Source organism: Apus apus, chromosome 7 (assembly GCF_020740795.1).
Source record: "Apus apus isolate bApuApu2 chromosome 7, bApuApu2.pri.cur, whole genome shotgun sequence".
In the NCBI taxonomy this organism is placed as follows: Eukaryota; Metazoa; Chordata; class Aves; order Apodiformes; family Apodidae; genus Apus; species Apus apus.
The window spans coordinates 27,675,301-27,698,847 of NC_067288.1; the positions used below are offsets into that span (position 1 = coordinate 27,675,301).

Consider the following 23,547-nt stretch of genomic DNA (forward strand, 5'->3'; position numbering starts at 1 on the left):
AACTAATTATATTCATCATGAGCTGAGCTCCTCAGGTTCCCACAACTGAACAGATTAGTTGCCTTGATCATTTCACACCTACGAGTTATGCATTCCAATTTTTTTAACAACACCCTAAATTCAAACTCTTTAACATCTTGCAAAGGGGATACACACACGCCCCCATACAATATACACACACATTTGAAGCAGTGATTAAGTAATTTCCTTTTCCTTCTAAAAGCCCCAATTTAAAACAAATTTTTTGCTAGCAGAAACACCTAAGAACTTACTCAAGTTCAAAACACAAGCTTGCATAATTTTATTTCATTATAAAAAATTCTTTAATCACCATGGGGTGGTGTTTTATTTTTTTCTTCCCTTCATAAGATCCTACAAATCTTAAGGGAAAAAGCCTTTTTGTGCTCCTTCCACACTCTCACTAATTTGCTCAAAAAGCCTACAGTAATTTCCCTGAATAGCTTCCAAAATGAATCCTATAAAACAGCCTCTCTCACTGGAACTGTCTTAGCTGTGGGTGAGTTGAAGGATCAACTTGTTACATGGTTTATTGGGGGCAACAAACAAAACAAAACAAAACCACCAAAAAACCCAACAAACCAAAACAACCCCAAACAAAGTGCTTGTAATTTTTAATTCATAAATACACATTTTAAAGCGTGCCTACCCTGAGCTACAGGCATCTTTCTGTAAGTTAGAAATACACCAAAACCATCAATCACTGCAGCTGCAGCAGTTATTCCTCATCTCAGAAAGTTGGACCAGAGGTATATTCAGAAAGTAATAAAATATAACCCTGCCAAAAATACCAACCATGAACTATCTACGACTTATACATGCTACTGATCTTTGGTGGCTGGGAGGTATCTCCAGGGGAGACCAGCTTGTTGAAAAGGTCACCACATGCCACACCAGCCTCAGTGTGGGGACCTGTACCCAGTGCAGCTCATGTGTGTTTACAGCAGCAATTCATATGAGCTTGAAGCAGAGAAAAGACAAGTCTCAGTAGCCAAAAAAAGGTGTGGTCACATGCCCTGGCCAAAAGAAGCCTTTCCTTGCAAGAGCTGCTTGCTGCATACCCAGCAGCATCCCCAGGTGGCAAATCCCAGGTGACAAACTCCCCAGGACAGCAGCTGAGAGCTGCACCAGGGAACAAGGTGACACGGTCAGAGCTGAGCAAGATGCAGTGAAGGCCTCAGCCATGAGGACTGGGAACAGAGGTTTACAAAATGCTCCTCACAGCCTCAGCAAGCATCACTGGCAAAGGTGGAAAAGAGAGAGAAATGAAAGTTTAGATTAAAATCCTTGATCTCAGAGTCTGAAGGTTGCCTTGATGTTATATCTAGTGGAAGGGGAAAAGCCAACAGGAGCCTGTTGACCAAAACCGGTGTCTGTGAATATCATGAGTGAAAACTGCTGCCTGAAAAAGGCTGAACAAACACCACAGGAAAACAAACAACGGAGGAAGGTTTCATAGATCCCATCTCCCCAGGGTTTGATGTCACTGCCCAGACCATCCAGCAGTTTTGTTAACCTCGAGGATCCCTGCATCAGTTCATCACAGCACTACTACCACACCAGTCAGACTCCCAGCACAGAAAGGGAACATTTTCCACTTCCTGTGGGTGCCTTCCCACTTCTTTTGTATTTACTGCTTTCCACTTACAACAGAAAAACAGGACAAGGTCAGAAAATGGTTGCTGCAGCCAATTCACCAGCTGAAAGCTGTGTCAAGAACTGAAAGGGCTCCTTGGCTGAGGCCACCAGTGCTGCTTCCCCCACAGACAATCATTATGGTTGGAAAACCTCTAAGATCATCAATTCCAAGTCCACACTCACTGCATCACCTGTCTCACCCTCAAACACATTGTTTCCTTCCATTGGTTTTGTGCACACAGATTCCCTATTGCTCCAAACAGAACTGATCAGCCTTATTATTTAACAGAGTAAGACATTTCTGACCAACATCTGAAAACAGGGGACAGTGGTAACTTTTCATTAAGGTTGTTCTGCTGGCTACATTATTTCTGCTGCAGAATAACCAGGGAATGGTTCATATTCCAGATTATTAACTCTTTTTCTGGTCCATCTCAACAAATACAATCCAAATATTTAGTAAAAATTACCTGCTGTGCTTGCTATGGTAACCAAACAGTCTGATGCCTTTGAATTCCTGAACCAGTTTAACTATTGAATGTATTTAAATCATTAATTGTACTTAACACAAACTGAGGTTCAAAAAGAACCACTCGCTCCAGGTGCAGAGGCCAATAAATTAGTGTGAACTTGTGAAAGGCAACTGAAGCTCTGTGAAAAATCAGTCCCATCACCTGGTCACAGGCACCCAGAGGGGACTGTGTCACACTATTAATGTGCCATCTCCACACTTCTGCAGTCTGATGATGTGTGACACGCTTTGCTCCTCAGAGTTCTCTCACCACAACCTTTCTTAATGCCTCTCCCAGAAAGGTCTGTTAGCTCCAGTACCAGCACTGGTGTGTTCCCAGTGCTTCCCAAGCTGCACGCTTCATTTATGGAGAACAGAAAGGCCAAGCCACAGAACAACAGACTAAAAAAATTTGTGTTACCCAACCAAGTAAAGCTACTAGCTAAAGCAACGGTAGGAAGAGGCTGAATCCTGCACAGCTCTTTTATAGCCAGCTGGTCACCCCTCATCCTCTGAGGTCACTAAAATACCCTTTTAAAGGAGGGAACACCACACAAGAGGAAGTCACCTTAAGCAAGGCAACAAAACCAAGAGCAAAACAAAGATTATTTCTTCTAATTCCAAGTGGACAAACAGGTGCTTTGGGTTCCTGACTCAATCGGGTCCTAGCTCAATTCAGAAACACATGATTTGTCAAGCTTGGATTATGCCACCAATGGCTCTATGATCTCTTTCTCAATTAACCTGTCATATAACCCAACATGATCTGTAAGACTTTGAAAAGCCTTGCTAGTGATGGTAGATCAAAACAAACAACCAAAATGTAGAACAGTCTGGTAGACAATATCCTCCTAAAAGCTAACAGCAAAACCCCAGTCCCTTTTTGGAGGGAAGAGAGACAACCACTGATAAATTCTCTAATAGTAAGAGCAAGTCTGACCTCACATATGAGGAGTCATGGCCAGTCTCAAACAGTGATCTGTTTTCCAAATACTTATCCACCAGGGCAACATTAAACGCTGGTATCCAGAAAGATCATACCTGACCAATTACAAAAGTCAAGCCACTCTCTGGGGTAAACTCTTCATTCAATTCCAGCAATTCCACATGAATCCTGAAGCATCATAGTACCACAAGATGTTTAGCAGCTACCTCCAATCTGGAAACGTGAGATCACATTTCAATCTTGACATGACACCGATACCAGCACACCGTTGCTCTATGCTACATCTTGACTTGGGTGAATAAAAGGAGCATGAATCTACCACACCACAACTGCTCCAACAGCAACTGTCAGACTTCAGTACAACCCCTTAACAGTTTTCATTTCACCCAGTATGTCTCCAGTTAAATTTAAAGCCTTAGGTTTCAACAGCATATTTTTCCACATGCAGACTTAAGAACTTGTAGCTAATGCTCTCAGGGGCAACTCAGCCTTCTGTGATTCAGCCCAAGCAGACAAAAGAAACTGATTAATTGCTCAGAGAGATTTCCCCATTAACCTGAGCTTCTTCCAAGAGTTCAATGCCCTGGGCACACTATCTTTGACAAACTCCCAGTCTGTGCAAAGAGGAGAGTGAGATGCTTTATCCCTGAGGGAACGAGAAGTTAAAGACTATCACTTGGTGCCTGTGTGTTGAGCAGAGGGGCAGGGACAGACACACATACAGGTTGCAAATGCAAGACCAGGAACTTCACCCCCAATTCAAATATTAGACAGCTGAAAAACTTGCTAAGCATCAGTCTTGTCTCTAATATAATGGACATAAACTTAGAATCTTGGACCACAAACAACCCAGCCTCTAAAACACTCACTACAGGAAAATGAATTATTAAATCCAAGCTGAGCATGGCTCAGAATCTCATCTCTCTTTGTTCCCTAATGCTGCAAGGATGTAACAGGGCCAAGGCTGGAGAGACAGGAAGGGGTGTTAGGAGCAAGCTGGCTCAACTGAGTTCTTGCAAATACCATAAAAATGAACACTTGATCATAATCTATGAATTGGCTGCAAAGAGAGAAAATAACTCTTAAATAAATTAGCCCTATTAAGTACTTCTTGAGCATCACATTGAAGAAAACATTTAAGAATTTTCCATCACGTTCTGAAGCATGTCAGGGAGGATCAACCACATCAAATTATTTTGTGACAATACATGTAAATGGTTTTAACATTCTCTGTCCCTCCAAAGCAATAGCAAAGACCGGCCAAGCCATCTGAGAGTTCAGAATTGTAATAGGGCCTTTGAAGAGATTATTTGCAGACTAATCCTATATTTTCTTATGGAATCATTCTACAGTTTCAACTACCATATTCACACGGTAAATTTCGCCTTCCAAAATTACCTCTGAAAGAGCCAGTGAAAAATTATACACTGCATAGACAAGCATATATCTAAATGATATGCACGTCTAACAGAAAAAGATTGTTTTCAAGGGGTCCTCAACTCAGCCTTCCATTTGTTTGTACAACTGCATGCAATAATTTATGTATAAGAATCTATGCATTTCAATCAGGTACACAAAACTGCTAGGGCTTTTTCTTCACTCATTTTGGCATGTTCATATAAACAAAAACATCTCTAAAGGTATTACATTTGGGTTTTTTTTAAATCTGAAAAATAATATTTATAATCCTCATAATGCTGAAACACCTTTAAAGAGGAGGTATCTATCAGAACATGGAATTGTAATGACAGTTGCTTGAAAGCAATCACTGGGAGATGTCTTCAACACGTCTTCATTATGCATCCTATGCAGTGTCTTTCCCACAAAACTCAATTTTCTCACCTATGATTCTCAGGAATTCAGGCTTCTAAGCTTTGTCTTCTAAATGCCATCCAAGCCAGATGACTCAGACAGCAACTGGTCAAAATTGTGAGTGTCCCAATGACAGGTTTAAGCAATTCAGTGTACCCTACTTTCCCACTGAAACAGAAATAGGGAGCCCGGAGTAATCCACAAAGCATTTATTTAAAATAACAAACCTAAACACACAACCACCTTGTTTAGGATGCAAAGAATCAGTCCTCCAAATCCTGCTTTAAATAATAATAAGAAACTAAGAAACCAAGAAACTAAGAGACAATAAGACTGATTTGATACTTAGATCAAGCTGAAAGAAAAACTCACTTGTCACCACAGGAAATTTCTTTGATTGCCTGCTGAAAAAAAAAAAAAAAAAAGTCTGTTTCTTATCCAAGTGTACCAGCAGATAATGAATGCAAGTGGTTAAGGGTTTTGGAAATCTTCAGGCAAGCTGCAGAGGAAACTGTTGGGATCCTGCTCATTCCAAAGCAGAGCTACTCCATCAGGCAGCAGCCAGCGAGCCGTGCTGTGCAGCACTGCATCACAAGCAGCCTGCCTTCCACTGCTTTTGTTTGCTCCTAATGAACTCCCCAGTAATAACACCCCACTGGAAATACATTGGGGCAGCAATAAAAATCTGCAGTTGCATTCTTATGTCTTTGCCACGCCTGAAAATACCCAGATTGAGCAGCAGTAACTTGCTAGAACTTCAAGTGGAAACAAAAGGGTTTCAGTTCACTGCAGCCCTACCTTGGCACATCGAGCTTGAGTGTTCCGTATCAGTAAAAAAACTGCATGAGCCACAGGGATCATAGGACAACATGAAGGAGAGGCAAAACTGACCTTGATTTCATCTGATTTCACGGATTTGTTAACTTCCAGTCTCATTTGAGATGAAACATTAAAAAAAAAAGTGAATACGAAGCAGTTTTAGAAAGTCAGGTGTGTTTATCCACAGCACATAATTTCTAGACCAGAGAAGTACTGTAGGATGGAGAGGAGAAGGCTGCCTGCATCCTGACCACTACAGGGTTGACCCTAGGCTATGAAAGCTGAAGAACACAAAGAACAGTCAAACCAACTTCAAAAAATATATATATAAATATATATAATGTCCATCCTTCTTCAAAGCTGCCCCACATGACATTGTACCAGAAACCCAAACACTATTAATTCTGTTTCACCAGAAGTGGGTAAGGAACAGGGCAAGCACTGTCACAGTGGGCTGAGGAGATGAAGAACCACATCACTGTGCTTATACCACTGCACCTCACCTCAGAAGCAATAAGCAAAACCCACAGTGTAAGTACAGTTACTCCCCCAAATTTCCCATCCATCCTTCTATTTTCATCTTGGCTTCTCTATTGTTCACAGTACCCAGTGAATACAACTACACAGAAAAATAATGTAATTTCTCTACATTTCAGTGCCACAATGTGAAAGACAGGAGCAATTTTACCTCCCGTCCCCACAGAGATATTGTTGGTTGTGTTCTCCTGTCCTGCACACACTACATGCACTGTCCTGGTGCTGGTGTTCTCCATAAATGGAGGAGAACACAGACAACCTGCCTCACAGAACACAGCTGCCCTTAATATCTTCTCTAACACAAAGAAATTAGATTAATCTCCTAATCAAAGGTGAATGTCATGTTCAAAAAGCCAAGGCTTTTCTCCAATAATAAGCTTATATCTGTAAAACCCTGTGGCACAGCGACACAAGGTTTCATTTCCTTCTGTGTTTTGCCATGGTGAGGGGAGATGAATTTAGTTTCACTGACCCATTCATAGTACATCCCTGGGCCTTGGGTCCTTGTTGAAGTATTTGAGTTTTGAGTGTAGCAGCAGGAATAGTTTCTCCAAAGTAGCTTTCATTAACTTAATAAAACAAAACAAACAAACAAAACAAAACAAAAACAAACAAAAAAAAACAAACCACCAAACTCACACCACCTTCTAAATGTTCTTTGTCTGTGTGAGGAGTACATTAGATCAGATATGGGATATTAAATGGCCTTTCAGTCTGACAGCAAAGAACCGCTCTAATGGGAGTCCCAAATTGTGCTGCAAGCAATATACTGTACTTACAAAACAGTAACATCAAGATGCCAGAACAGTGCCATGACCTATATTCCCTGCAAACCAATTTTCTCCTTTGTACGGTGGGTGGATGGAAAGAATCCAACTGCTTTTTAAGTTCCTTTTCTTCCTGCTGGAACTATGCCTTACCATACACGTTTCTCCTCCACCCAACTGTTCTATGCCTCACAGCATTTAAAGCATGAATTATCTACAGTCTATTTATGCAGTTATAAACAATAAATACTGCAAAATCGTGTTTAGGCTGCAACTACCAGATAGGAACAGAATTCTTTATATCTCATTCCCCTACTTCTAAAAGAAGCCAAATCCCTTAAAGGAGAATCTTCACCAGAAGAACAATACTACAGGGGAATACAGGTCACACATTCTGAGGAAACGTTGTGGATTCATTATTGATGGAGTATAGCTTAGCTAATGCTGTCAGAGCATCTAAGTTGGGACCTTAGCATTTCCACCCTCAAAATTACAAGTTTCCCCACTCTCTCTGCCTTTTAATATTGCAGCTTTTTCTTTTTAAACAGAGTAAGCTGGAGAAACACTGAGCTTGTACCACAGCAACAGGCTTACCTGAGCTTCCAGTGAGGTGGCACCCCAAAAAACACTGCTAGCACAGAGAAAAACCATCACTGGGGACTGAAAGGACTAGGAGGAAGAACCATTTTGTCACATCTCCAAAGGCTGCTGCCTGGGTTTTGCACATGTGAAGACAACCAAATTTCCAACACTAGTATTTATCAAAGAGAACAATTTACTCCCTTCCACAGGAAAATTGTATCCTTTAAGGTGGACATTAAAATCAAGACAACATTTTCAAAAGATAGGAGGTATCTTTGTTTCACTTCTTGTACTCCCACTGCCCCATGGTATCCCTAAAAATTCCACTTTTGTCTCAGGAAGAGGAACTCACCTACATCTTGCACAGTCACGCTATGACCAGAGCAGTCAAGAAAACACCTGAAAGGATTTATTATAAGCTTATTTTCACCTCCCACCTCCTTTACAGACATCCTTGCCAAATGCAAACAGTCTCCCTCAGGCAGTAAAATTTGGAAGCAGAGCACCTGATACAGCTTCTACTCCAAAATTGTCTCACGTGTGTTGAGTGTCAGGAAAGAGCCATGTTGTGCCACAGCACCCGCTTGTCTCGGCAAAATTGAAATGGTTCAGTGTCTAACACTTTGAATGATTTCCCAACTTCTCACTTGCCCCATCTGCTCCTCTCGGTTCATTTTGATTTGTTTTAGCCTTTGTGTCTGCAGTGGCACCAACAAAACTGCAGCATCACTGCAAGTTCCTCTCCTATGGAGCAGTGCCAAGTGTGCCTCAAATTCAGGCTCCTCCAAAAGAAAAACAAAAACCAAGATCACTGCCCAGTTCTGTTGCCTCCTCCTTCCTCCAAAAGACACCAGCAGCTACTGGGGCTTCGGTGCCAAGCTCTAAAAATAAAAAGCCACCTATCAGAAACTAGCAAAAATGATAAATCAGATGTCCACAGAACAGAGCACATAAATGTCACTCTCTCAGCCCCCATTTTACTTAATTAGATAGAATCATAGACTCATTAAGGTTGGAAAAGACTTCTAAGGTCATCAAGTCTGACCGTCAACCCAACACCACCACGCCAACTAAACCATGTCCTGAAGTGACAGGTTGTCTCACCTGATGTCTCTTTAAAGATGTAGAGCCATACATCTTTTGAATTGTAAAGCTAATTAGTTTCTCAAAAACCCTGCCATACACTTCTTCAAGTGCAAAGTACCAAACACAAGTGATTCAACATGGGGTTTGGTTTGGTATTTGTAACAGATGTTCAGGATATATCAGGTAATCATGAACTTCTGCTCCAGCTTCAGTAAAGCATACAATGAGTGTAGCAATACCTGCCCATACTCAGCACTAGCTATGCTGAATCATCCAGCTGGACTTGCTTACAGTAGCTTTGGAGGTACATTTTTTTCCCCATCATTCCTTCCTTCCTTTCAGGGCAGCTAATGAAATTTAGCTTTACAATTCAAAAGATGTATGGCTCTACATCTTTAAAGAGAAGTTACTCAACACAACTGCTGCTGCAGCATCCCGAGCAGCCAGTCACCAAGTTGAGCTGGTCCTGAATTCAGGGAACGTTTTTCCACAGTCATTGGGGAGGAAATGAGGCAGAAAGCAAGCCAGGCAGGCAACTGCAGAGCCAGGAGCCCAATCAGATGTGGGAGCTGCTGGGGAAGCAAAGGTGAACACAGCTAGAGAGCCAGCATCCCACATTTGCAAGGTAAAATATGAAGCTTGCAACAAATAGGTAGAAGTAGGAAGAGAAATTTCACTGGCATAAAAAGGCTGGCTCTTTGATAAACTGCTCTCATGAAAGTCTTTGGAAGTCTGTGATGCAGGTCAGGGAGCACGTGTTCATCCTGTTTCTTCAATAAAGGGGGAAACACAAATCAGGATAAATATGAAAATTAATTAACTAGCTTCAATGGACAGGGGGAGTTAGACTAGACAACCTTTAAAGGTCCCTGCCTACCCAAACTATTCTATGATTCTACAACACATCACTCTCCTTCAAAAGCACAATTGCTCCCATCTCTGTTCCATCTGTTGATGTCTGTTGACAGGTAAAAAATGCTATTCCATTCCCTTAATTTGTACTTTTGAGATAAGGGCTCTATGATCTCACTGTTACTGTGAAGTTCTTAGCAGCCATGACATATAGCATCATTCCAATGATGAAACCTTAGCCAGTTACTGATTTCTCCCACAACATACTGAAAGAAAAGTTGTCAGCCGGATGTCTCCAGCCAATTGTAAAATACATTATTAATGAAATTAGAGTAAGAGGAACCTTTTTGTACGGCTCTTTATTAAACAATTGCAAGCAACTTCACTGCACAATTACAGTATCTGACCTTTGCTTTTCAAATGTTGCCATGTGTAAACTCCATTTGCACTTGAAGTGATAAATCTGCAGGCAAAAGTCTACAATAAGTGAAATTATTAATAAACTCTACTCCAGGTCCTCCTAGTAACAAATGTCATTGTACCCTAGCACCTCACACAAGGCGACAGTCTTGCTACCAGAAGAGTATTTAATTCCTTCAAAATGTGTACACCCAAAGTTACAGGAGCAGACAAGCATTTCCACAGAAAAACAACTTACTTCAAAGACAGCCATTTAGAATTAAAAGGCCTTCCTTGGTCTCCAGAATTAGAATGAACTGGGCAAACCATAACCTCCAGGAGCAATAGTGATATTCAGCCTAGATCATGCCTCCACATGGGAAGAATGCCCAGTCTCCTGCCACTAGGAACTAGAAACCTGAGCTCGTGCAAAGTAAACAGTAAAGGAAAGAGAAAAAGTGCCTAATCACTCCATACCACCATCATCAAGGCACTGCTCAGCTGGAAGAATGGTACACGTGCCCTTTCATGTCTAGGTAACCTGTGCAAATCTGGCTCAAGTTGATAATGATCAAACCTAATCACAATCTGACAGCTCTTTAGTGGCTTATACAGCCTTGCCCACTCTCAAGATTTTATCACAAGTCTCATGATATTCAGCATTCTTCTTAAGCCCTAACTCTTGTAGTCAAGCAATTACCCAAGATTTGCCACTTCCAATAAAAATGAATGGGAGTTTCCATCCCATGAGCTTGGAAAAAAGCTTTAAACATTATTTAAATGCAATATAATGGTTTCTGAACTAAAAAAAAAAAAAAAAAAAAAAAAAAAGTATGTTGTTCAATTGGCAAGATTTTTAAACTGAAAAGGTGGTGTTTTCAAGACCAAGGCAGGAGCTGGAATGGTTGCTGGTCGCTTGTCAAAGCTGCCCACGAATCATCTTATTTCAACCTCTGGTGCTGAGGAGAGACCAGCACCCACTGTGACAACCAACACGTTCATGGTCTGTGGAGACACAGGTTGGAAGAATAGGATGGACCCATCCTTGAGGTGATTCACTGGGCCCTCATGCTGATAGCAGCCTGTCTCATCTGCAAGCCTCATCTGTCCTTGCTATTCTTTCAGGGAGCATATTCACTTTCCAAGTTGTCATTTCAACACTTTATACCAGGACACTATTTACTTTTTTTATATATATATATATACACACACACTTAAAAATTCTGCTGGGTCAGTTTACAAGCCTCTTACAGCTGTACAGCCAGACACAGATAGATGTAACACAAGTATTTGCTAAGAACAAGCAACTCCAATCAACAGATCATGACACTATCAAAGTGCAAGGGTAGAGCATGTATCACCAAGAAGTGAAATAACAGGCTTCAACCAAAGTCACTGGCTAAGACTACAGCAAAATAAATAACCTGCACCAGGAATTACTTCAGTTTTCTACAGCTTTGTGACTCTTAGTGCTTCGCTGGGACTTAAAATCTTGCCTTCAACACTGGTGCCTGTCTCTTATAATCGGTTTCTACCATCTCCAATGCTCTAGTCCAACCCAAATGCCTTAACTCAAGAGACACCTAGATGACAGCAGGGCAGAGGAGATGGTGTACTGTCCTGCTCTGGCTTTTGGCTATGTTCTTCACCTGTGCATAAGAAAGCCCTTCTGGCTTGGAGCAGTGGGCCAGCTGGCCCTGTATTCAATAACCTTGACTCTCTGGCAGTCGCCAAGAGCAGACACATGTTGCAGTAACTCACCAGAACACATTGCTGGCCTCCAGATATTTGTGAGCCTGGCATTTCTACTCCAGAAGCAGTATCACCCCATGCAATAGGCCTCAGTTCTACCACACATTTCCCAGAAGATTGTTTGGTCTGTGTAAGCTTTTAGCACCTGCAACATCCCAAGGAGTGAGCTGTCCTGCACATCACCACCTTCTGTCAAGTGTCTCACTTGCTCTGCACCTGCTGCTTGCTCGTTTCATGTAACACCCTTCACTTCATATCCTGGAAAAGACAATTCCTTATTCAGCTCTCCATATGATTTTAACAGGCCTCTGTCACAAGTGCTGTCTTTTCTGGGCTAACCTTCTCTTGTTCCACTAACTTTTTTTTAAGCTGGGGGAACATGAAACCTTCATCTAGAGCAGCTCAATCACACTCAGAAAACACCCAACTGAAAATCTCTCACTTCTATTTCTGTACAACAGTTCTTGTCTTCCTAAATTGTCCAACCCAAACCTAGCACAGCAGTCCAGAACCTCTACAACACTCACAACAGTTGAACATTTACCACAACCCTTCTGTTTTCTTCCTACACTTTCTGTACTTGATTCCTAAGAGGAACCTCAAATACGCTTAATAAAAACTGGAACATTTTAGACACTAAGCACAGCTGACCTTTACGTAAAGCTATTCTATTTCAATAATGTGTAAGAAGTGATGCCATTAGTATCCAAAGTGTCTGTTAGACTTTGTTCAGATAGTTGGGATGCTGAAAAGCTTTCCTTTTTCCCAGTGGTATGTCTCTTCATAGCTCTAAAGTCAAGTAACACATATGCTGCACCTAAGCGGGACTGTGGTTTGAGAAACCAGTGACCCTGATGTCCTGATCCCAGGACATGTTTTCCCAAACTCTTGCAAAACATTCACAGTTACATGTCCACTAACCACAAGGCAACTGCTGGAAGGTTGTTTATATGGATAACTCCTACAGAGAACTTGTGATTTGTCTGAAGTGACACCAGTGCTGACAATGAAGAGCAAACTCGCAACTCGAACCAAGGCTTGACTCCACCTCCAGACAGTTCTCCTATGGACCAAGCCACAAAGCCTTTTCCACATGAAAAATATTTAAGTAATATAATTTAAAGCATGAATTTAAGCTCATTTGAAAGGCTGCAAAACCATGTGTAGGCATGGTTACTTCAACAGTAAAGTTGCAATTTTCAGTTTAGCTTCAGCTAACATAAAGCATTTAAACCTTAAATCTATATAAACTAGTCTTAATCTGAAAGGTATTTCCAAACAGGAGCCTGTACCAGCTTAACGGAGTAGGGAAAAATAAATCAACTTAACATGAGACTTGTTCAGTGATCATGTATGTCTCAGACCTCTGACTGGAGGGACTTTGGTCTATTGACAGTAATCACACACTTTAACACAAGCCTGACATCGTCTCTTCATCTACCAGACAAATAAAATTTCACGTTGGAAAACAATAATGACAACAAGTTAATATGTTCAGTAATAAGTTATCTTCACAAAGAGCACTTGACCTTCATTGTAATTTCCACACAGCTCACAGTAAGCCACCTGAGTGTGGATAAAATGTAATGAATAAAGAAATATTAAAAATGATAGAATGTTATTAAAGTAGGTCACAATTCAAACAGCACAATTACTGAAAAAAAAACAATGTTTGAAACTACATCAGTCACAATCCTTCTCACACTGGATGAGCTACTCTATAATTTATTTTGCCTAACAACAGCTTCTGTCCATATTCTCTCTTGTTATTCCCAAAGACTCTATTAATGCAGCCCACTGTGCCGCATGACAGCATAATGCCCACATGAGGAATGAAATGTCTCAGATCACAGCTTTACACCTGGCCAACATAACATGTTCATCACATTCTTTCAAGCACTAGAAGCAGTTTTTGTTATTTTGTGGGTCAAGCCACACGGAGGCAGATGGAATGGGCACTTTATTTACATGTTATGTCCCTACGCCCATTCGCTTTATTTATGACAAACAAAATCTGCCCTTACACAGTCATCTAAGAAGCCTTGAACCAAAAACATTGTTATTTTACAAAGACAAGGAAAAGTGGTTTCCTTTGAGGCTTCTGGATGATGATGAAGGTTCAGTTTGTTCCTTAATGTTACATCACATATACTCTAAAAACATCTTTGAAAGCTCAGAGTTGGGATTTTGATTCACATCTTAAGAAGAGATGAGCATAACCCAGACCCACCTGTATGTTAAGGCAATTCTGACAGACAGTAACAGAATGATGAGACTCTTCCAGCGACACAAGTGTGAAACACCCGAAATTTGGCAGAAATTGCACCATAACCCTCCATACCACAGGTTGGAGTGGTCAGCTCCTCACTTTTGACCAGAAATTTAAGACACACGGCTGTAGATACGGGCTTTATCCCTCCTTCCTTAGACTGCAAAACAATCTAAACTGTACACAAACACATGAAAATGTTGAAATGAAATCCTAAGATGCAAAATGTATCACTTTATACATTATGAATATTTTGAGTGACTTTGAAGCAGCATTTTAAATTATTGACATTGATGTTACCATGAGAGTTTTCGGCAAAGTTTCTAAATAAATAGCAAAAATCTTTGCTATGAGAGTATTAACCCCTTCAGAGTTATCTTTAATTATCTGAGTTGTATATATGAGTATTAGTGACCCAGGTAGCTTAGAAGCATAGCCTCCTCATGTTTCAGCTTCCAGGAAAACAAATTCTCAGGCCAGGTCTTGCAGTAGAGGGGAAAAAAAACATATATTAAAAAAAAGTACTACCATGCTCTTCACATTTTGTCAATAAAATTACATACTACAGTCTGGATGCATAGCTAATTTTATCCCTCAGCATCTGCCAGTGCTTCAAGACCTCTAAGATAGACTGCAAGCACTTAGATAAAGGGACTAAAAGACAGCCCACTAGATACAGAGCAACCCTCCTTGTTCCCAGCACCAGACTTTCAATCACAATAAATGCACCATCCCTAAATGTCCAAAATAACATGACACCTTCCCCTGAGAAGAACACTGCCATCCTGCCCCTTTTCTGCCCTGAATACCAAAATGCATTGCCATTAAAATACATTTGTATCTGGACAATCACTTTTTACAGCAAAGAGGTGCTTTTGCTTTTCTTTTTTTTTTTTTTAAATATTCAAGTTCAGATAGCTACATGGAAAATCATGATTATAGAGAAGAAAAGCAGATACACATCAACTCCTTTCTCCTGACACACCAGCGACTTTTCAGTAACATTTATGGTCTGTTTACTATTGATGCCTGATTCTTCAATCCACTGGTCCTCATAAAACTGGAGAAAGAACCAGCACATCAGGGCTTAGGGAAGGAAGAGGAAATATGCCATGGTCAACTTGAACCGAAGGGAGACTCCTCCATAGGAAGACTTGAGTTACTTCAGTTGGAACTGGGCTTTGATGGGTGAAGAAATGGTGAAGAAACCCCCTGGAGATGTGAAGTAGCAAGGCAGGTGTGCCCCAAGAGTCATGGGCCTCTGGGGAGGAAAAACACATAAAAGAAAAGCAGCATATCCTGAAGGAAGGCAAAGTATTCCCTTCTTCCTCATGATGAAGTGACAGCTCAGGCTTTCAAATGAGATGTAAAATAGAGCACTGACCATTCATCGTCATTAAAGATCCCATGGCAATTCTTGCAAGAGTAAAAATGTTAACTAACATGTCCTGGCCAACATCCAACTTGGATAATTGCATTCTGCTTCCTAAATTCCCCTTACAGTTTCAATTGGATTCGTTTTTTCTTCATTTCTCTTCCCTAAACCCCTCCTGCATAATGTTTCTAGCCCAGAATGGCTGCTGTATTCCACTCCAGAGGTGCGTGAATTACCAGTGTTGGGCAATCCCAGCATACATTTCCTATACATTAGTCAGAGAAAGTGCTCTGTGCACCAGAGTAATGCCCTCACCTCTCACTGAGGAGTATTTAACTTCTCAAATGAGAAATCCCACTGATGTTAGTGAGATTTCTTTATTTTTTTTTTCTAAAATATTGCCCTGCAGAGCAGAATAAACACAGCAAACCCAGCCTCCTGCCAGTTAGGGGAGTCCTTTGCTGGGCCACGTCCTCAGCTCAAGGAACCAGATGCAGTTGCTTTAACCTCAGTAAAACTCTGCTACGTTAAAACAGGAGTAAATATTCATACAGTGTTTTTCCACTAAGTCAATCACATTTAAATGTTGCAAGTATCAAAGAAACTGGCTGTTGAATGCATCAATCTGCAGATATAAGAGAGAAACAGGAAAGTATTCTCCTTGCTTTTCACTGGCTTGAACAGTCTTCATGCTACTTTAAAGGAAAGTTGCAGGTTCCTTAACCTGGCATATGGATGAAAAATGAAAGTGGTGTGAAATATGAATCTCCTGTTGTTTGTTATGTGTAGTCTGCTGTAAGTACTTGTAACACTCTGGAGGCAAACTGAAAAGTCCTGACCCTATGCATTTTATGGAACAGGAGGAGCAAAGGTGATTTATGTGCATAAAAGCAAAAACTGACAAGCCTTTGATTTTCTTGTGGAGCAATCCCAAAATTATTGTCAAGACTGCTTAGGTTTTTCAGCCTCTGCATTGCCTGTAGCAGCACCATTTTATCCAATATGCTGCTTTATAGACACCAGGTAAAGGGTAATTTCCATCTGCTCTCCAGGTTACTCAAAAGAATACTTTTCATTCCCTCTTCCAAGAGCTCTTTGAAGCAGTTGAGAATGGCTCGTTTCCATTTCCAGCCTGTTTCTGCATCCCTGTCAAAGCACATCACCAAAAATGTGACACCTACTTCACTCTTTGGAGCTCTGATAGCAGAGGGACATCCTTAAAAATCCAAGACAGCAGTAACTATAGGCAGACTGCAGTCAGATGAACGGAGAACAGAGAGAATATATTAATTATGGTACTTCCTCACGAGTACCATAACCCTTCTCCTTTCCCCCTTGTAGACAATGAATTCACTTAAAAGGTGTCACTGTGAAGCATCCATATTTGCCAGCTCCAGGCTGGGTGTCACACCTACTTCCCTACACAAAGCACAGAAGCGGGTGATGTGGGACCTCCAATAGCTCCCTACTTCAGGGGCAAACACTCCTAGTACTAAGGTGTGGAGAACTGACTGGTGGAATTAAAGCTTGGTACCAGTATCAGGCACAATCATTACTTAGGCTCATCTGATGAGCACAGATGGATCTGCAAAGGAATTTTATGTCAGAATCAGATGGTTAAAGAAATACAGACTATGTTCCTGCTCTGCAGTGCACATATGAAGTTGGGAAGGAGAAAGCTGATCATCAGAAGCGACTGACTCAATCTTCTGCTGCTCATGAACTGCCATTCTGGGTACCAGCCTTGACTCCAGCTCGGCTCCTGCTGCACACAATAGTTGACATCAACATGGGAAATGATACCCGTCCTCAGCCATACACTCATCTGTTCCCATAGTTTTGCTCCAGTGGAGAAACAGGCTTAAGCTGGAGAACACTGAAGTGTGCATCCTTATGATAAGTAGTGCTCAAGATTACCTGGCAATTCTACAGTAAACACAGGATTGAAAGCTTAGTCCTTTCACAGAAATTTAATTTCAGATGTGTACAACACTTCATCAGTGGCCTACATTGCATGAACAACCTGAAAAAAGACTGGAGCAAGATGTCTCTCTAGCCACTCCTTGCTTGCCACTTTCAGGTTTGTTGGTTTTTTTCTAACACTAGTCTATCTGGAGTGGAAACCTTGGCATGACTGCTCTGAAACACAGCAGTCACTGCCACAACAATCAATAAAAAATTAGCATGACTACAGGAACAGAAGCTTGGGATTAGAGAGATCTACAAATGGAAGGATTTCCCTCCACTCCACATCCCAATGAACCCTTCCAAAACCTGACTGCAAACATTTAAATTCTCTGTCAGCTTGCTGGAGGGTATCATTGCAGAGGCAAAATGAGAGAGCACCGGGTGTGCTCTGCAATAAGCATCTGTCAGTCAAGCAGGCATCACCCCGCAAGTCACCCCAAGCACTTCCATCCTCCAATCCAGAATGGTGCTGGACACAGAGGGTTTGCTCAGAGCAGTGCTTCAGTGATCAGCTCAAAGCTGTGCTTCAGCCAGTCAGTGGCATAAGATATTTTAATTCTTCTATTTTTTAAAAAACAGAGTCATTCTCTCACTCTGGTTCCAGCAGTTTATACATTTAACTCAATTTTATGTGTGTTTGCTTACTAGAGCAAACAAAAACCAGTAATGAAGAGCTACAGTTAGAGAGGAGTAAGCAACCTTCCCCTCAGAATTAAAATTTTAGCACCAAATATTGACATTAGAAGGTAAGCAGCTTAGTACCATGTCTACTTTTCACACCTTCCAAGTACCCACCAGAGAATTTGGTGTGAGATGGCTGAAGGATCCGTGCTGACCTATCCTGTGATTTCAGCATTACATCCCACAGAAACCACCATCTAAAACGTGTTTGGGTTCCTCAGAATAAACCTTCATCACTCAACATGTCAATACCATCAACCTCAAGAATCTTTTTCCCTCTTATCTCTAGTTTTCCTTGCCCTCATTCCTTGCAGCATCACAGATGATAGTAGCATGTACCACTGCACTCTACTTGGTTAAGGAAATATATTCAAGCAGCAGACCTCACTGTCAATTAAAGGAAGAAGGAGGGGGAAAAGAAGGAAAAAAGACCAGAAGAACCTGTTGCAAAAACAAACAAACAAACAAACAAAAAAAGTGAAAAATTACTTAATTCAAATTAGAGCTTTAGGCTTGGGGGTTTTCATTTTTTTAGATTTTGAGTTTAGATTTACCCCTCACATGAATACCTACAAGCAGTTCAACACCACGATTAAAAAAGCACGATCAATTCAGCCCAGATTCCTTAAATCCAAACATAATTATTTCCCACAAAGCTCCTGAAGTCTACTGAAAACATAGCTGCAGCATTAGAGGGCTATTTGCTCCAAGGACCTTTTTAATATGGCTGTATTGTAATACTGCAGTGCAAAAGCCTCTCTAGTCATAAAAAGAAATTTAGCTCAGAAACACAACTCGTGGGCAATAGAAAATACATTTGCTTCAATTTGCACTCATTTAATAATAGCATTATTTAACAAGATCGGTTAAAATTACTATCCTCAAAAGACACAGTAGTGCACCTCTTCTCATGAGGCTCCCAGGGCACCAAAATGAAATTCATTTCTCCAAACCAAACATTCCAAGCCACCAGCAGCACCAGAAAGACCACATTTAAAAGGAAGAAAACCATCTTCTGACTAGAAAAAACAGCCCCCCTCTACACACCTCCCTCTCCCCCCCAAATTTTACTTTAAAGCTACCATACATTTCACTGGCAAAACCAATTATATTCTTCTACTGGAAGTACCAACCTACTTGTCGTTACCCTTTGATTTTCATCTGAAATCAAGAGCACGCTGAATTTGCACGCATTGGGAAACTGCTACTAAAACCTGGGTGTATGCTGGATGGATCACATCGATACTCAAACCCCACACAGCCTTGCATAATTATTTTCCTACAGGGTTATGCCTAATTGTCCACTAACCTAACTGATGAATCATCTACGTTCTAAGAACGCCTTGAGAAAAAGGCTGAAGGGCAACCAAATATTTCTTTGGGTTGCAAATACTAAACCAACAGGGGACAGCTGGTTCAAGTTGCTCCTTCCAGGCTGCGCACGCAGAGGTGGATGGAAAGAAAACCCTGCCGAAGAGTCACACACACACAGAAATAAGAAAGAAAGCGGTTCCTCACGTTCATTCCCACTACAGCCGCGGCGATGCTCACTACAGCTCGAAGTTGGTTCTGCCCGGCTCTGGAAGTGTTAAATTATTCCACAGGGCAGCGAAACACGCGGGTTCTCCGCGCAGTGCCGCGGGTCGCATCTCCCCGCCCGCACGTCCCGATCGCGCAGTTCCCGCCGACTTCGCCCTCGCCGGCAGCCGAGGCGGCAGCGGGCTGGCCGGGCATCCCCTCCCCGCCTCCTCGGCGGCTCCGCCGCTGCCGCCTCCCTCCCGGCAGACAAAACTTTGCGCCCAAGTCCGCCGCCGTTACGCGCCTTTGCCTCCGCACCGAGTTACGCGGCCGCAGAGGAGCCGGCACCCGCGCGCGCACACCTGCGCAAGGCGGCAGCGCGGAGCGGTGCGCGGGTGGCGGAGACACCGAGGATGCCACGGGCGACTCCCCCTCGCAGGGCCGCGGCCGCCCCCGCGCAGCCCCGCGGTTGGCTCCGCGCTTCCCCGCCGTCTCCTCCTACCTGCAGCCGGCGCCGCTCCCCGCAGCGCCCCGCTCATCCTCCTCCTCCTCCTCCTCCGGTGGCGGCGGGATGCTCGTCCCTTCCCTGCCTTCCCCTCTCCCGGCCCGCGGCGCCCTGCGCGCAGCGGCGGCCCCTCGGCGGCGGCAGCGCCGGTCCCCTGCAGCCACCGCGCTACCGCATTCCCCCTAATAGCGGGGCGCGGCGCGCCCGGGAGCCCCCCGCCCCGCCCGGGGGCCGAAGGCGACGCCCGGAGGGGTCTGTTCCCCTCCCCCAGCCCGACAGCCCCGGCCCCTCCCGGGCGGCAGTGGCCGCCGCTCGGTTGCCCTGCCCCGGCCTTCGTTACCGGTGCGGGGCCGCGGCTTCCAACTCGCGGCCCGCCCGCACCCTCCCTCAAGCCCACCGACCCCCGCCAGCACCGTTCTGACGCCTCCACTCATCGCCATCCGCGCCGCAGGCTCTTCCTGCTGCCCCGAGGGCCGGTAGGTAACTGGAGGGAAAGCTGAGGAAAGTCATCGCAGCGCACAGGTGGTGGCAGAGGGGCCGGGCTGGCCGGGGCTGCCGGCTGCCTGGCTGGGGGGCTGCAGCCGAAAGCTGACCTGGGGGAATGGGACACTTGAACCGCCGCCCAGACTGGGCAGCATCGTCCCTCTCCAGCCAACAGGCAGCGACTGCGAAGATTTGCGTGCCTTTGGCCAGCAGAGGTGGGTCTCTCAAATCAAGTCTAGACACCAAGAAGTGTTCTGGGCCCCGGGGGATGTGGCATTGTGCTTCCTTCCCACACTGACTTCATCTCCGTGACCAATTCTGCCTGGCTCTCCCCCGAGAGGTTTCCTTCCTGGCTGCTCTTTCCCCAGTGTGGGGAATAAGCACAGATGCCTGGTCTTGCTGCTTGAAAACAGACTTTGAAGGCAGAAATACTCTTGAGTGAAAGCTTATAGCCACGATAGATCAAACTTCCCTTTCTGTTCACAGTCTGATGTTAAGTATTTATCTCGGGAGCTCTGACCTAAGCCAGCTCTGTCTGTAGGTGTCTAGCCTGCTGGGCAAGGCTCAGGAAGGAGAACTGCCATCTGGGTACAGGTATCTTTCTTGTTCTTCCCGTCCACTCCTTCAGTGGGTGTCACCAAACAGCAAAATGAATCCCTGGTAAGGAAAAAATTCATTGTGTGAGCTTGCAAAGCAGAGCAGTGAGACAGCGATTAAAGTTCTTGTCTAATTCTAGGAGATCAAGCTCGTAATAGCTAGAGAATGAGACTTAAGCTGCTTTACATATTCCTTCATATGAAAGATCATTAAAGCATCTGTGGCTACTGTACCTCACAGGAGAGGGAGCCTTGCTGGAGGTGTTAATAGTTGCTGAATTAGGTGGCAACTGGCATGTGCCATGGGACTGAGTGTTAACCTTTTACCAGTGTGACCTGACACATTTGACTAAACCATTTTTCCTGACCCCGATCTCTTACCAGCTCTCTCAAGTCACGTATTTATTACAGAGTAACAGCTTTTCCTGCTAAATTGGTTTCTTCAATGGAAACCTTAAGCCATTTGACAATGGCTGCCTTGGACATTTTGTTATTCTCAACTTGTGGGTGATAAAAGGTTAATAAAGATGTGATCGAGATGTATCCCGATTGCCTTTCTTACATTGGGTTTCTTCCATTCTGTTTCTTCTCTGGGGTTTGGGTGTGGGTGGAAAGAGGAACCATTCCTAAAAACCAACGCTGAACGTGTAGCCTGTCAGCCCAGTCTTCTCCAATCCCACCATGTCTATGTGAGGAATTCAATTCTTGGCAACTAATATTTGTCAGATCTCAAGCCCTGCATCCGTCCAGCGTTAAGTTATGGTGTCTCTGAGGCCTCAACAGGTTCCTCACTGTTGTCTTCTTGTCTGATTTTGGGGGGAGAAGTTTGGTAGGAAATCCATCAGGTTCTCCTAGTGGCTGGATTAAGGCACAGCTATGGGCTTGTGATTCAGGTAAAATACGGGATTTGAGAGTCTGGTGTGAAGCTCCCAACTTCAGTATTCCTGCCTGCTTTTAGCAAAAATACTTGCTCAAGACAGACAGGATGATCAGCTGGGTTCAAAAGCTTGCTGTTGGTACAAATAACTCCCTGAGCTTTGGGAAGGCTCTCTGCTTGCACAGAAAGAGCATAATGATGCATAGCTGTACCAAGAGCGTTGAATGTACAAATGCTTATCTGCAGTCCCATCCAAACAAAGAGACACAGAATCGGGAAATGCTTGCAAAAGATCGCTGAAAGAGATCTATATGCAAGTGACATGAATTTCCATTCCTTAAACGCAGATGTCTGAGTAAAAAAGCCACATAAGTGCCTGTGAATAAGAGAGTGCTGGAGTGCTCCCACAGAGCTGTCTGAGCTCCAGTGCCTCTGAGTCAGCTGGGAAGCAGAGTGCCACAAACAGCTGGGCAAGCAAAGGAGCAAGCCCCGAGAGACGGAGCAGGAGCAAAGATGCTGCAGTGCACAACTGCAGTGAGGGACTGATTATACTCATCTCAGAGCAGGCAGAGTTTGAAATGGAAATGAGAAGCTTACCCTGCCACACTACCCAGCAGCTACAGTGAACACTGTTCTAAGGCAACAGGGAAGCAGGAAGCATGGACTTTGGTTTGTTTCACTGTTACTCAGCTCATCTCAGAGGTTCATTTAGTTGTTACTCCAAAAGTCCCATACAGTAATGAAATATTAAGAGAAAACCATTTCTACCTTCACATCTTGACGCTGATATTGAGATCTTCCTGCACGCAGAGCTCTGGGCTTGTGCACCCAGAGCAGAGCAAATGACCACTTCCCCACACAGTCCCATCCCTAGGGGCTCGGAAACAAAATATCGCCTGCGATGCAACGTGGAGGCCTCCAGAGCCAGGGATGCAAAAGGCCTCCCATCTGAGCTGCAGAGTAAGGACACTGCTGCCTCTGCAGGCTGTCATGTCTCAGAATGCCGCAGGTTATAGTGCTTACTCAACCCCAAGTTCCTATAAAGAAACCAAACTCACTTCACTGATGTACTTCAGTTCTCCCTGAATCTTCAAAACTTCTAGACAATTTCCAGGCAAGGATCGATGCAAATGTCCAGTAAACTTTTGCCTCTGCCAGTAAGAGAATTTTTACTTTCCTCATCATCATCCTTCATCACATCTTGTGGGGTTTTTTTTGTTCCTTCTTTGTTATGATCTTAGGAAGCTCCTGGCTGTTTTAGGCAGGACATGCATCTTCTGCTAGCACCTAAAAAATATTAAAAAAAAACACCAATAAAAACCTCCCTCCGTTTTAATTGAGGCAGAGATTCTTCATCCCATACATGCACAGGAATATTACAATGCTCGTATGCACAGAAAAATGCTCTGACTTTTTATGTTGCAATGCTTTTACTTGGCACTTCCCATCAGTGGATGGAGCTTGCTACAGGTGTCACTACCCCAATTTTACCAAAAAGACAACTGAAGTGAGGTAGCTGGTGTTTGATTAGTGGCAAAATCTAGAATGATATCAGG

At 43.3% G+C, this 23,547-nt stretch overlaps 1 protein-coding gene across 9 annotated transcripts in view; it reads right to left on the minus strand.

The window, feature by feature from the left end:
• The window catches only part of DAB1 (DAB adaptor protein 1), a 444,762-nt gene extending 424,287 nt beyond the window's left edge, over positions 1-20,475 (minus strand). For 6 of the 9 annotated variants that reach the window (XM_051625714.1, XM_051625721.1, XM_051625720.1 and 3 more), the window contains exon 1: positions 19,531-19,626. The gene's annotated coding sequence lies outside the window, so the exon portion shown is untranslated. Of the gene's footprint in view, positions 1-19,145; positions 19,159-19,530; positions 19,627-20,032; positions 20,121-20,448 lie in introns of those variants that run through there. The other 3 variants (XM_051625711.1, XM_051625710.1, XM_051625712.1) reach the window with 3 other exon arrangements.
• Positions 20,476-23,547: the final 3,072 nt, after the last annotated feature.